The following is a 16,858-nucleotide window of genomic DNA, read 5'->3' as shown; positions in this document are numbered from 1 at the left end:
TAGTTTAGCATTAGTTCCAAGTTCATCTGGTCCTTCTGGCCCATGTGGCACAGTGTTTACACTGAGCAAGTACTGTGAATTGCTGTCACTGCCTTAGCCCAGGGCTCAGGCCATGGTTTTACTTTTTAAGGCTTAGTTTGGTGATAGTCTTCTCCACATGGGGTGGAGCTGGCATACCTCTTTCTCAGTTTGTTTGCCCTAGGTCATGCTCACTCAGGTCTTTGGCCCTGCATTCCTGCCATGATTTTTTCCATGGGTAATTCAGTGTTCTTTTTTTCTTTGTTCTCGACCACGTGGTTGCCGACCCCCACCCGCTGCTCCTCTAGGAATGAGGGTGGGCGACCACCTGTGTACCTTCCTATGAGGAACTTTCCTGCTTAATCCTCTTCCCCCCTCTACCTGCCCTTCTCCCACTCCTGTTTGTCCCTGGAGTTTTGTTTCATCTTTGGTGCATGTGGCTAGAGAGGTTCCCTTGTGCAGAATTTCCCCTAGCCCCACATGCAGAGCAACAGGGGAAAGGGGATAAGGTAGCAACCCTTTGTTTTTGACTTCTGTGATTCTGTATACCCCTCCTTCCCATGCTGACATTCCCCATACAAGGTCGGCCTGCTCCTTCATTGGATGCTCTGAGAGGCTATGTAGGGATGGCCATATGCTTTGTAAGTCTCACACCTGATGTACGGAGGGTTATGTCTTCATTTTCCAGTGTTGTGGCACCTGCTTCCCGTGGTATGACGTCCTCTCTACTGCTCACAACTTGGATAGCCTCCTGGAATACACCTACCTGGTAGCACATTGGAAGAGGGCTAAAAGTCAGCAGGTCAGCACAGAGGAAGCAGTCTGACGTGAGAGGTTAGTGAGATATCTATGAAACTTGGTTTCTGCTTGTGAAGGATGTCCAGTGACACAGCTCCGTCCTTCAACACCTCTGCCCAGTCTAATGAGGCACAATTAGAGGGCAAGACAGTAGCAACTGATGGAGGTGTAACAGGACTACCCCTGACAACGCTCGTGCAACTGGGGTATGAAACAAGGAATTCATTACCTGGCCCTCCAGCTATCCAGAGCATTAAGATTGGCGAACAATGGCCGCGACACCTCCCACACACCAACTACACTGTCTCCCAAATCATAGTAAAGACCTCACTCACCACCAACAACAATCCCTTCAGTGGAGGGTGACCACGGAGATTGATTGCTACCACTATTCAGCCTCTCTCACCTCACTGGCCCACATCACCTTACTCCAATGTCTCCAGTCCTTCACTTACTATAGTCGTTTTTTTTTTTTCCAGCTGCCGTAAATGTCGGCAATCGTGATCCAACTACCTGAGCTGGGAAGGAAATACAGTATCTCTTTATTTCCCTAAAAATCCTTCCAAGCACAAGCACATTCCAAGCATTTTCATTCTCTCATGATGGTTATGAATAACTGTAGGAGCAATCTAGACAAAAAAAAAATGTTCATCAAGCTTTAATGCAAAGAAAACAAATGATTTTAAAAAATAGAAGCACAAACATCGAGACGAGACTCGTTTTTTCGGTCATCCAGAGGTGCTTACTGTATCATCTTTCATGACTGAGATGACTATAGATTTCGTTTCATATTAATAGTGGTAAATACGGTGAGCTAATGTGAATAAATATCAGCATTTCTAGTGTCTGATTTTATGAGTGAGGTGACGATGGATTCTGAATCAGTGGTAAATACACTGAGCTAACGTGAAGAAGTTAATTCCTATTTGCATTATGCAATGAAAATAAGAATTTAAAAAATACTTCAAAATATGTTAATCTGGGAAAAAATACAAACAAAAGAAAAACTGGCGACCAAAGTTAGCACTTGTTCAGTATTTTGAAATATAGCGTATATAATATCTAGATTTTGCGGGAAACGAGCGACACCCAAATCCCTGCCTCTCCCAATCTTCTCTCCACTTCCTCTTCCAACGTCCACTCCTACCATTCTCTCCCGAAACCCCTCGCTCCCCTCACAACCGTAAGAATGTACAACATGATTATATGTTTCATTTGTAACTGTTGTTTTATTATTGCTTTAACCCCTTAACCACGGGGCGTCACTTTTGTGACGCTTGGGAGCAAGGGATCATACTGCAGGGCGTCACTTTTGCGATTCTGTGTTATTTTGAATTCTCCTGGTCTTTCAAGTGGTAGCTTGTATCATCTATCAGTACTGCCAATGTCCAACACTAGTCAGCACTCCTAATCTCATCTGTACTCCCATCCATTATTGACAATTTAGCCATTTCTCCCAGATCTTGACTCCCCTCCCTACCTTCCCTTCATTACCCTCTCCTCTCGCCTGTCCGGCCGTGCTACACTAAGTAAATCTTCCCTGGAATTTTCCACTGATTTCAACCATTGAAATAAGCTCTATGCCCTATTCTTATACCAAATAATATATACCAAAAAGAAATAAGGTAAGTGAGAGTGCCATACACCTGGAATTGGCTAATTATCACCTGACAACACCTCACGTGCACTCGTTCGCTAATTTTTGCTGTTTGTTTTCCCTTGAAATATGCCGTATAATCTATTCTCGTACTAAAAATATATATAAGGAGGGAAGGGAGAAGCCTAAGTGATATTTACATTCACCTGGAACTACCAATTTATAATGCATTGTCTAGATTTCCCGCCAATCATTTCACTGCTATATATTAGCAGCTGTCAAGAGGCTGACGTTGGCAGTAATGCATTTCCCTACGTAGGCCACCCCGGCCCACCCCTATCAGTTCACTGTCATCTTCCAAGTTGAAGGTACGTCTGTTTGCTCCTGCTAACTTCAGCCACTTTTTAGCCCCATGCAAAAGGCCCTGTGACGTTTATCCCCTACTAAACCTCGTGTGGAAAGAGGTAAAGGGCTGACAATTGAAAGAGAGTGACTACAATCTTTCTGTTGAGTAAAACAGTGCAAGTGGAATTGTAAATAATGTGTAAATAATGTGTAAACAGCAAGTAAAGCAATGAATGTAAATATAAGTGAACAGTGGAAAATAGTTTTATAAGTTACTTCAAGTGACAGCGCATAACACAGTGTAAATAAAATAGAAATGTAAATAATGTAAATAAAATAGAGAACGTAAATAGAAATGTAAATGAGTAGTATTATAAGAATACGAGTATATATACTAGGAGTAATGAAAGTGAAAGTTTCACTCTAGCATGTATGAATACTATGAGTTATGAGAGTGAATGTGAAAGTGACATTCACTCTCAGTGCTAGTATACAGGACGAGAAAGTGAATGCTACATATTTTACTGAAAGAAATTGAATGCCTACAGTGACAATAAACTACTATTACTGAAGGAAACTTATGGATAAAGACTGTAGATATATATAAGTGTTATATATTAATAGAAATATAAACTGTGAGTGTTTTTATGAGTAATAAATGACAACACCAGCGGTGAACTAGCGCAAGTGGGAAGGTTATATACCCTCATAATTTTCATTGCTTTCAGTGTTTTTTTTTTTTTTGGAATATGGATTCCAAACTATTTGAGAATCATAGAGTAGTGTTTCTAGTGATAATATCAGGCTGTGGTCACCATATTACGGGTTGTCGGGAAGTGTAAAGTGGAGACTTCGTTACCCAACTTCAGAGGTCTCCACAAGTCCTACGGTACTCGACGAAGGCTCAACAAACACCCCAGAAGAAAGCTGAATGTATATGCCATAAGCATATGTGATTTCAATATTCTACGACTAATAACTGATTTTTGGCAAATATTTTTAGAGAGTCTGTCGGAACGCGAATATGCCCGCGGGTGCCGCAAGAAAAAGCAAATCAAGCCCGCGGTTAAAGGGTTAAAGGACCCCAGCTAATTTTTGATACGCCTTATTTATAATATGTGGCAACTCCGTGCCCAGTACGGTGAAAATTTTAACCACTGCCCATTGGTTCACCCAGTATCCACCACGATGTGACAGGGGATGCATTTATTAGTCATACTTCAACTTTTGTTGTTGTTGTAACTCCTTGTTGTTCAGTGATTCCCCAGGCATGATTGGTTGTAGCATTAGCTGCTCTCACCGAGGAAACAATGCTGTGGGCTGGATTGGAATGATAGGACATGTTATCTTTTGACATATTAAATGAGATCAAGAATCTGCGCATATTTACCGTACTATTTTGACTAGGTAAGTGACAGTGAAAACACATATGTGAAAATTATGTGCATATGCAAAATAAGACCGAAATCAGCAAGAATCATACAGAATTGAGTACGGTGTAGAAAGTTGTTGAAGGCAGCACTGTCCGAAGGCGAGTGGTAATGTATGTGATCGCTAACTCTGGCAGGCAGGATGTCGATTGCCGACATTTACATCAGATGGAAAAAAAAACGACTATAGATGCTGGTATTCCCTAAAGCCCCCTTCGTCACTGTCCTCCCTGTCCTCATTCCCGGATTCTCGTCAGTCACTTGACTGAGAGTCCAAACCAGGTTCTCCAGTGTCCTATGCACGGAGTGACTATGCTGGAAGTTACCGTTCCCTTCTCTATTAAGCCTAAACTAACCAAACTTAACCAAACCTAACCTAACCTTAACCTAACCTTATCCTAGATAAACCTAACCTAAATAAACCTAAATTAAACTAAACAATTCACGAAATGACTAATTAGATAATCTGCCTGTAACATATACATATATCTTTATTTTCATATATCCATATATCGACCTATAGTTACCTACAGGTCGATAAGACATCCAACTGTCTTCCTGATACATCTATTTCATACAATGTTGTTGATAAATGGCACAAAATTTGGGATAACATGCAGATACTTTCAAAATAGCGGCTAAATGGCCACTTGGCGCATGCGACCTGAGCGGAACGGTGACTTCCAGCATAATTACTCCATGCATATGACACCGGTCCAGCAGGGGAGCAGTCCCCAACCCTCTTTAAAGAACTACACACCCTTACATTCACAGGGGAAAAGGAACAAGGAGGACGAGATGGCCAAACCTAGTGAAGACCACCTGCTCCTTAACTGGCAGTTACTCCTGAAGGGTTGGAAGCTGTTTGTGCAGGTCTCAGCCGTCAAAACCTTCATGGAGCTTTTGGACAAATCATTAGTAGAATGCCAAAACATAGAACAATGATGGGTCTTAATGGTGCAGGAAACCATGGAAGTCCAATTCCTCCCTATCGAGCTCATGATGGTGCAAGTGAGAGCAGGGCATTTCACTACCAGTGCCACAGCCATTACAGACGCCTACAGTGGTGTGGTAACTGCTTTACCTTCCACTGGAGAAGATGGCATCGTGAAGCTAATGGCTTCAGAGGACAACACTCCCAGCATTGATTAATGCCGTCCTTCTCCCAGGCCAAGTGGGAACTCGACAACCACGACATTTGGAAAGGGGCAATGTTTTCAGAGTAGTTTACCCTCTCATTGTCACAGGCCTACTTCCTGCCATGCCTGGAGGAATGGACTGACTTTTGCAAAGTTCCTAACAGGGCCAGGCCTATTCGATTCCCAGTGTCAGTGAAGAGCAGCAAAACTGTCATCACTGCTCATCTTTCAGGATCTTAGCTCCCATCACCAAGCCAACCACTCAGGTTCTGTGCTGGTACTCGCATCTCAGTTTCAACAATAGTTTCAAAGACTTGCTATTAATCTCCATTGCTTACAGTGACAACCTGCATTAATGTGAGAAACATGGCGTTCTTCACGACGGAGTGAATGGCAAGGGAAGTAGTCATCTGGGAGGCTCCCTTTTCTCCTAACCAGGTCCTGGATGCATACGTAGAGGAGGCATATACTGTACTCGCCTCCCACGTACCATACATCTCCCATCTCTGCTCTAACATCTCTCACATGGCGGAGGTCGTTTTCTCATCACTACAAGCTCTCCAAGTGTACCAGACTGGACGACAAGCCACCAGGCTTGAACACATTCATGACAAAATGGCAAAAAGGCCCCTACTCTTCAAAATTCAACACTAGCAAAGGAGTGTCACACAATAAGCACTGATCTGGAAGGCTTACTTACTCCCCAGTCAACATGCTAGCCTATCGGTCTTTGCCTAAATCGTCGTGTCTTCATCAGACTAACAAAGGTGCTGCACAGGAGACATGCTCCATCCAGTCCTTGCCAGCCGCAGAAGACTACTTTGAGGTGGCAGACTCCTACGATTGTAACCAGTGCCTAAGACTTGGGCTGGGGCATGATGTCATGAGTAGGGCACCAACAACTGAGGGCTGGGACAGAGACAGAATGTGTCAAGCACATAAATATCAGGGAACTAGGGGTAATGCAAAGGCACAACCAACTGGCAGTGCATTGCATGAAATAGCATGGCATGTCAAGGTCTGAGCCCTTCCTGGCACAGACAGAACAAATCCAGTGGCCAACTCACCATCGCCGTTGGTACCTGTCGGCTCAGGATTTTCTGGGGAGAAGAATCAAAGGGCTAGTGCATAGCCAAGATGCACTGTATGCCAACAAGTGGCCTGAACGCAATAGAGGAGGACTGGATGAAGTCGACACTCATATACCTGTTTCCCTCACTTGCATCCAAAGTTCTCCAAAATGTAGTTAGCGATTTTGGCTTTGATTGTGAGAAATCTGGTCTTAGTACCAGAGTGCTGCAAAGGGTAAGTCCCATCCCATTGCCTCTGGGTACAGAGTGCCTCAGCAACCTGCTAACAGAGAAGCTCCGACCAGCATTGAATTTTTATGCATGCTATTTCTCCAGCGGGTTCTGTCCTCCGCGAAATTTCGTGGACGATATGCTACGAACATTGTGGGCCTTCTCCACCAATCCCTGTGGACTACTTTCCTCTGTTTCTGAGCGGAATAGAGAAGCCCTTTAATAGCAGAGTCCCAGGTCCTGTCATTAACTCCACCAAGGAGGTTATGTTTTACCCTGTATTGGTTTGTTTGTCTGTCTGCCTGTCTGTCAGCAGCATTACTCAAAAAGTTATGAATAGATCTTGACGAAATTTTGTGGAACTGTGGTCATTGGCCAAGGAATAAATGATTAAATTTTGGGCCGGATCCGGATCCGGAGTATCCTGTACAATATCCTCCAAAAGTCTCAATGAATTTCAATGAAATTTTGTGGGAAGGTGCGCCAAGGACCAGGAAAATAATGATTAAATTTGGGGCCAGATCTGGATCCTATATCCACATATTCGAATCGGGGATTACTGAAATAGTTGTGAACGGATTTTGATGAAATTTAGTGGAAGTGTGGGCCATTGGCTAAGAAAGAAATGGTTAAATTTAAGGATGGATCCGGATCCTGAGTATCCTGCACAGTATCTCTAAAAGTTCCCAATGATTTTCAGTGAAATTTTGTAGAAATGTGGGCCATGGACCAAGGAAGAACTGATTAAATTTGGGGGCGGATCTGGATGTGGATCCTTTTTAATGGCATTGGCGAAGGTATGCACTCTGTGAGCACTTTCTAGTTTCTATCAAATTTGGTACAGATGAAAGGCTGGGAGGGGACTGTCGTATATTTGTGCACTGTTCCCAGCATGCACTATCCTTGCACAGGATGGATTAGCAGTGTCCCTAGTGCAATCCCCAAGTTCGCTCGCAAAAAACAAGAAAGAAGAATTCGGCCTTGCTCCTCTCACAGTCCCAGTCTTTAGGATACGTACTGTCCACAATCATCTATGCCCAGTAGCAGCGCTTCAGCAGTGCCTGGAAGTTTCAGTAGGCACAGACTCAAGAGAGACATTGTTGTGTGCAGATTCGGGTGCCCCATTTTTCAGTGAAGGGCTCTTTCTGCTTAACAGAGTCTGCTAGTAGAGCCTAGTATCACCTGTGAAATAATAGCGGAAGCAGACTGGCTAAGTGATCCGTGAGCACACGGCCTTCAGGGAATAGCAGCATCTCTGGCACTTCTCCACACGCAGCCTCACTCTCACTTGCACAGAGAGGTGGCTGGTGAAGTTCAGCGACGTCCTTGGTCATAACATACATAAATTGCACTCTGGGGTATGCCCCATGCGTAGCAGTAAGTGTCTTCCCAGGCAATAACCGAGAAAAATAACACTGCATTCCATGCCCTCAAACAAATGATGTTCACGCTTTCTTTCCTTGTCACACTACTCCATACCAGTTAGGCCCCGCCTGCACAATGTGCTCCAATCCCTCCACTGGGTGAGAAGGGCAGCAGGCATCCAGTCATCACCAGAGGTAGTGCAGTGCACCTCCCTTATGCTTTCTATCACAACATTATTTCTTTGGTTCGTGTGTGATCTTGGCAGACAAAGAGAAAAGTGCAAGCAAATGACGGTTAGAAAAAATAAAAATAAAATATGGGTGATACAATGTGAAAAGTGAAAATTAATGTGTACGAACTGGATGTCTTTTGGGTGCCGTGCCATCCATCAGTGTTATCACTCGACCCTATGACTCCATTATCATGCACATGCCTTGTATCAAACCATACATTGAAAAACTTACCTTTTACGCACGTTGTCCACACACACACACACACACACACACACACACACACACACGGGAAACAGTGAAAAAATACAGTGAACGTGTCACATGAAATGTCCAGTGCTATACCTAGCCTACGAGCAACAGTCCGTGATCCCCATTGTACATGTTCCTGTCAAGCATTAAGCTTTAAAAAAAGGAAACTATGTTGTTTTATTACCTCTTTCCATCCTTGTGGTATGGAGCTAACTAAACGCAAACTCCCCAACCTTGTCATAACACCAGCTTTGAAGATGAATGTGAAAAGTCTCTTTATCTCAGGGGTGAGGGGGTTGTTCACGTTTATCATCATTACGGACCCCGCTTCACATCCTCCCAAAGGTGATCTGGTGTTATGAGAATGACCTGTCTTGGCAACACCTGCGTTGAACAAGCGAAGGACAGCGATGGGGTAAGAGAGTAAGAGTATGGAGGGGATTGTACATGCATTTGCCGGTTTTGTCGATGTTTTGGTGAACACTGTCCTTGGCATAAATAGGGGTTTCGTCTTGGCTTCAAAGCCAGTATTTATATAAGTGACAGTAGTTAGAAGTAAAGGCAATAATTAACTTATTATAAAAGTGCATTACATGGATATGAACCTTTACTTAATATACAACAGCCGCACACTAATATTCATTTGGGGGCCTTTTGAAATGTGTCTTATTACATTTCCAATGAGATATATATTTTTTACATACCAGATGGTAGGTGGGCGTGGCCACCATTCATTTCCTCCATATAATGCATCCTTCTGGTGACTCTACCCTAGTGACAAGCCAAATGGTTTCTTCTAATCTGGGTAAAAGTATACTATGATGGATGGTAATCATTTAACCAAATGGACAGTTTCTGGTCTATTGGGTTCAGATGCTTTATTTGGACAAGAACCATAAAGGTTTCAGTCCGAGGGTTGTTTCGGGTTCATTGCTAAAACGATGCCTCTTGGGCTTATCGGGGTCTGTCACCCTTGCCTTGAATGCCGGTACTTAGTATCCTGGTTCCAGACCCCTATCCTACTGATGAGGAAAGGAATACTGCATGATAGATACATGAACTTTCCACATTGCTAAACGGCTGATTGCCCTAACAGATATTGGCCGCCCTAAGGATGATGAAGCTTGGTCTGCTGCTGATCATCTTCTTTGACGCCGCATGTGATGCAAGATCTCTGCTTACACCTTTTGCAGGTACAGTTGCTTAAAATACACACACACATTTCAGTGCAGACATATACCTTTATGCATGTGCAGTAATTCTTCCATGATTATCAAGTAATTTTCACTCATGTATGAGTCGGTCTCACACTATACCGTCTTGGGCTCAACCAACGCATATCTAATTTCCCTTGTAAACCTGTTCATTGGATCCTTGTCCCCCACTGGCCTGTTTCCTCAGGAGTTTTTTTTTTTCCCTCATGGCCCAATTATCTGCCTTTTACCCATACCTATTTTTTGCCACTAACCCATTTTCTATATAGTATTTATACCTCCCCTGAACTTATGTTTCCCTTATACCAGAAACCTCTTTGGACTAATTTTCGTCATGGAATTATTTCGCTTCATGACCTGTTTACATGGACCTAGTCCTTATATGTGGAGACACTTTTCCACATTCATATTTTCCTGAATGGACTTTTCTTCCATCTTGGGTGAAATTCCTCAAGTAATTAAGTTTCCACAAAACATGTGTATTCTCAGAGATCCACTTCCTTTCCATGAAATAATAGTAATGACAATAGTAATAATAATAATAGTAATAATGATAATAATAATAATAATAATAATAATAATATTAATAATAATAATAATGAGTAATGATGATAATAATAATAATAATAATAATAACTAGAACACGGCAAAATTGTCCAAGGAATATTTTGATAAAGAAAAACTTCCCACAGCCATTACCTACTAGAAGCCGTGCTATAAAGGGACCTTGAGGTCAAGGTCATTGATATTGTGCATGTCACCTTAGGCATCATAGTCTATTAGTTGACCAAGTTTGGTGGCTGTAGCTTTAATCCTTCATGGAAAATTAGGTGACATCGGAGTATAGGGAAAAGCTCCGTTCTCTTTTTCTTTTTTTTTCCAGCCGATCTCAATGAATAATCAACCGATGAGCACCACATTCCTTTCTCCACTGCATCTGCCTGGAGTCTATGTTGCAGTAAAATTTTAGCTTCCTAGCTTAAGCAGTTCTTGGGATAGGATGGCTGAATCACTTTTCTATGTTTGGGATCACATCAGGAAAGCTGGTTGACGGATTCCACCGTTGTTCTGGCCAAAAAAAAAGTGGACAACTCTCTGACTAAGCTGACAAAGTTACAAGACTCCAGGCCAAATAGCCTTTGAAATATCGCGTTTCTACTAAAGTAATAATAATAATAATAATAATAATAATAATAATGATAACTAGAAAAATTAAACTTCCCACAAGGAGATGGAAGGTTTAAATAACAATCATTTGCCACCGGGATTTATCTTTAGTCCTTCACAAACTTAAGTTCGCATTTGGACCTAATTACCCCAAGAACATATGACCTCACGGGCCAGTTCCAGCAACGGATCATTTTATCCATGACCCTGTTCCCGACTGGACCAAATTTAACCTCTCTCTCTCTCTCTCTCTCTCTGTATCTATCTATCTATCTATCTATCTATCTATCTATATATATATATATATATATATATATATATATATATATATATATATATATATATATATATATATGAATACACACACACACACACACACACACATACTGTACCATCAAGGAGGAATTCGAGGCAAACTGTATTGTTGGATGCAAGATTTTCTCGTGAAATGAGAAATGAGAACAGTACTAAGGGAAAATAACTCATCATGGAAAGAAGTGACTAGTGGAGTACCACAGGGCTCAGTGCTGGCACCAATCATGTTTTTAGTGTGTATAAATGATATAGACAGTAACACTGGAAATGAAAGCTATCTAAATATGTTTGCAGATGATGCAAAAATGCAAAGGAGAATTATTAACAGACTCTTGTAAAGAGCTACAAGAAGAATTAAATAAACTTCATGAATGGAGTAATACATGCCAAATGAAATTCAATGTGGACAAGTGTCATGTAATCAAGTTTGGTAAAAGTGGGAAAAGACCTGATTGGGATTATAAGTTAGGAAATAAAACCCTACATACATCAGAAAGAAAGATGGGGAGGCAGTGGTTCAATCGGTAGAAAGGCGGCCTGCAGTCCTACCGGACCCAGGTTCAAATCCCAGCAGGGGCAGGGAACAGTTTCAGGATTTGAATTTATTAAAAATCAGACTTTACTGATCTAGCAGAAGACCCGCGGACATGTCGTAAATATATCCCCGCTAATACCAGTACACCAGTCCTGTATGAGACAGCCCTAACATGTATACAATGTGAACGGTGGGTGTTAGTTCCGAAGTGGTGACATGTAGAGGTGTATGGTATGTAGGAGGACTACTGAGCCTTGAGAGCAGGCTGTGAATCCTATCCCCAGAGTCGGACACATTAAAAAAAAAAAAGTGTGATCATCAATAATAGACTATCTCCGGCTGACCACATCAGTGAGAAGGTACGGAACATGTATACACTGCTTGCAAATATAAGAATAGCGTTCACATACATAAATGAAGACATGCAAAGAAAGATAATAACATCATTCATCAGACCAACCATGGAGTAGGCATCAGTAGTCTGGAGTCCTCATCTCAAAAAACACATAGACAAGATTGAAAAAGTTCAAAGGGCCGCTACAAGATGGGTACCAAGCTTAAGGGATCTAAGCTACGAAGAAAGACTAAATAAACTGAATCTACCAACACTACAGGAGAGAAGGAAAAGAGGTGACATGATTATGCTATATTTGTGCATATCAGGGAAGGAGAAAATAGACGTAAATGATTACTTAACCTATGGGGAAGCATCAGCAAGAGGACACGCAAAAACCTGCATAAGAGGAGAAGTGATAAAGACGTAAGGAAATTTAGTTTCCCAAATAGAGCAATTGATCAGTAGAATGCACTACCGAATGAAATAGTGTGTGCCAAAACAATTCACAAATTTAAGGATATGCACGATAAATATGGTTTTAGATACGGGACAGTAGGAGCATGGCTCATTCCTGTAAAGATACAATTAGGTAAGAACACACACACACACACACACACACACATATATATATATATATATATATATATATATATATATATATATATATATATATATATATAGGTCAAGGCGAATTGGTACAATTTTTGTCCGATGATATACAAAAAAGTAATTCATTTAGAACTTTATTGAATAGAGCATACAAAGTTTGTTCGAATTATATAACTTTGCATGAAGAGTTTCTTAAACTTAGGGATTATTTTCTGAACAATAATTATCAGATGCACATATATTATAAGTATTTAAAGAGTTTCCTCTATACTAAACTAAAAAGTAAATTATGTTTTGAGGTGAAAAATTAGTTAAATATGTTGATATGCCCTGCTATGGAAAAATCAGTTGTCAGTTTCGCAACCTGGTACTTAAAGAATTAAAAAACAGTTTTCTTTCTGTAAAGTTTTGGATTATACATACTAATGCCTTTAAGATAAAGATTTTTTTCAATCACAAAGATAGTGTGCCTCCTCCTCTATGTTCAGATGTTGTTTACAAATTTAAATGTAAAAGGCTGGGTATATTAAATGTACAAGTCATTCATTCAAAATAAGAATATCTGAACATATGGGAAAGAGCTACAGAATAGGGCAATATTTACATCAGTTGGCATTTTCAGCTATTAGAGAGCATTCATTAACCCACGACCACCCTTTCTCTTGCAATGATTTTCAGGTAGTAACGAAATTCAGTTATTCAGCTGATGCTTTACTAGGAGAAAAATTTGTAATAGAAAAGTATAGACCTGAAATTAATGTAGCTAAAAGTACTTAATGGATTATTTGTTTGAACCTTTAGGTGGTTTCGGTTTGTTTGCTTCAGTTTGGGGGGTTTGAGTTTGATGTTCGAACATACAACTGTTGTTTCAGTTGAAGGTTTGAGTAGGTTACTTGGGTCTTCCCTGAGTAGTTCTTGGCGTTTCTTTTTCAGCTTTTGACGGGGAGAAGGGTTGATTTTACTTGGTTTTATATAGTTTTGTTTCAATAAAGCCCTGATTTCTTCTTTTCATCAAGTCTATGCTGACTATATAGGACAATACTTGTGATACCCGATGATGGCCTGAGGTGGGCCGAAAATTCGAATTATGTTAAGAGTATTTACCATTCATTTTGTTATTGTTTTGGAAGTTGCGATGTCCCAGATCGCCTACAGATGTCATACCTGGTCGATATAGAAGAAGTACTCTGACATCCTATTGAACTTTAGAAAAATTCCATCTTAAAATCAGGAAAATAAAACATGCAATAGTATTCTTAGAAACATGTTGGGAGAGTGACATTCTTCCCAAATTTTTGTAATTTAAATATATACTGGAGATTTTCTTTTATTTTTTTTTTTATAAACAATGGCAATTTATTTTGTTGGAAACAGAAATTAAAACACAAAGTCGTTAATTAAGTAGTCATTTAGAATACTGGAAAGATGTAAACCTGCATTCAAATATCAAGTTAGCCTTTTAGATTATTGGGTATTTTTGCTTAAAATCTATGAATACGTGGGTACTGTAGCCCACACAATTAATGCCAGGCATTCCAAAAAGCTACAAAATTTAGGTATCCAAAATATTCATTATAATGAGCAAAGTATATTTAATATTTCAAGTAGAAGATTAACACAAAGGGAGAGGAAATTCTTAATGTTCGGTCTAAATTTTTGTATTCCCTTGTATAAGATAAATTGGCTGAAACATTATATTTCTTTAGAGAAACTCTGTAATAATGTTCTGGATTGTGCCAACGGAGGTGTCATGTGTAATGGTTTAGATAAGAAGAGAATCATTGACAGAATCAGAATTTTGAGTAACAATAATTACACAATAGGGAGGTGAAAAGTTAATGATGTTGATTCTTCAGTGCTTAAGAGAGAGGATATTGATTTACTTAAACAGTTAGGGCAAGATGACTGTATCACTATTGTGAAACCAGATAAGTGGAGGGGGGTGGTTATAATGGATAAAGTAGGTTATCAAAGAAAAATGTCTTGCATCCTTGAGGATCACTCAAAATTTTGACCACTGAAAGGAGATATTTTTAGTAACATTATTAGAATGGAAGATAAACAGAATGCTAAGGAATGTAAAGGGCAAAATTGGAATAGATAATTATATCACTGTATGCATCAGGTTCAGTACCAGGAAGAATGTATGCTAATCCAAAGACTCATAAACCAGATATTCCACTTAGACATATTGTTTCCTCTATAAAAACCGCTGGATATGATTTACCTAAATTCTTGCATCCTGTTTTGTCTCCCCTGACTACTAATGAGTATAAAATTCCTAATTCAAAAGCATTTGTGGATGATATTTTATCTTTAACACTTCCCACTCATTATGTTATGACCAGCTATGATATACTGTAGTTTCTGTTTACTAATGTTCCTTTGGCTGAAACCATAGACATAATTCATTATAATTATAAACCAAGTAATTATTATGTATTAGATGCAAAGGTTAGACAGTTATTAGAGTTTGTCACATCAGAATCATGTTTTCTATTTAACAATGTTCTAGATAATCAAGTAGATCGTATTAGTATGGGCTTGTGTCTTGGACCTGTTTTTACCAATGCTTTTTTCTGCAATAGGGAAACGGTTAAAAAAGTTTCCCAGTGAATTTAGACCAATTTATTTTAGAAGATATGTACATGATTTATTTCCAATTTTCAGTAATGAAGAGGCTTATCAAGATTTTTTTTTTTTTTGTAATATTATTACATTAACAAAACATAAAAATATAACGTTCACGTGTGAATTAGAAAATAAGAGAGGTATATCATTTTTAGATGTAAAAATTACGAAAAGTAATGAAGGACTAGTAACAAGGGTACATAGAAAACCAACCTTTACAGGTCAAGGCTTAAATTGGTACAGTTTTTGTCCGATGATATACAAAATAAATATTATTCATTTAGAACTTTACTGAATAGAGCATACAATGTTTGTTCGAATTATATAACTTTGCATGAAGAATTTCTTAAACTTAAGGATTATTTTCTGAACAATAATTATCAGGTATACATATATGATAAGTATTTAAAGAGTTTCCTCTATACAATACTAAAAAGTAAATCTATTTTTTTAGGTGAAAAAAAAAAGAAGCTAAATATGTTAAATTGCCTTTCTATTGAAAAATCGGTTATCAGTTTCGCAGTCTGGTACTTAAAGAATTAAAGGACAGTTTTCCGTCTGTAGAGTTTAGGATTATACTTACTAATGACTTTAAGATAATTTTTTCAATCAGTGATAGGGTGCCTACTCCTGTATGTTCAAATGTTTACAAATTTACATGTCTTAGTTGTAAGGCTGGGTATATTAAATGTACAAGTCGTTCATTCAAAATAAGAATATCAGAACAAATGGGAAAGAGTTACATAACAGGGCAATTTTTACATCAGATGGCATTTTCAGCTATTAGAGAGCATTCAGTAATCCATGACCACCCTTTCTCTTACAATGATTTTCAGGTAGTAACTAAATTCAGTAATTCAGATGATGCCTTACTGAGAGAAAAATCACTAATAGAAAAGTATATACCTGAAATTAATGTAGCAAATAGTACTTAATGGATTATTTGTTTGAACCTATAGGTGGTTTCGGTTTGTTTGCTTCTGCTTCGGGGGTTTGCGTTTAGTGTTCGAACACAACTGTTGTTTCAGTTGGGGATTTGCGTAAGTTACTTGGTGTTCCTTGAAGGGTTATTGGCCCTTTTTTTTTTTTAGGGGGGGGGGTTCATACGGGGAAGAGGGTTGCTTTAACTTGCTTTTATTTAGTTGTATGTTTCAATAAAGACCTAGTTTCTTCTTTTCATCAAGTCTGTGCTAACTATATAGGACAAAAATTGAAATACCTTATGATGGCCTGAGGTGGGCCGAAAATTCAAATTATGTTAAGAGTATTTACCACATTCATTTTGATATATACCTATATATATATATATATATATATATATATATATATATATATATATATACATATAAACTGTGTTACAGTGGTAGAGTGTGAGTTTCGTACACGGGTGAGACGAGAGTTTGCTCCTCTCGTTAGGGTAATGGCATTAGACGTGTTCTCCTGGCCACGTATTACATTGGCGGACATAAAATTACTGTGGTTGAACCACTGTCGCTTATTATAAAAATATGCTTGCAACCAGTTGGCTTGCAGGGGTCGATTGCACTTGGTTCACAGACTACACACACACATCCA

This window comes from Coenobita brevimanus, chromosome 33 (assembly GCF_032717465.1).
Source record: "Coenobita brevimanus isolate Jiangsu-jjx chromosome 33, ASM3271746v2, whole genome shotgun sequence".
NCBI lineage: Eukaryota > Metazoa > Arthropoda > Malacostraca > Decapoda > Coenobitidae > Coenobita > Coenobita brevimanus.
The sequence above is the reverse complement of the archived record's forward strand: the minus strand, read 5'-3'. Positions refer to the sequence as shown.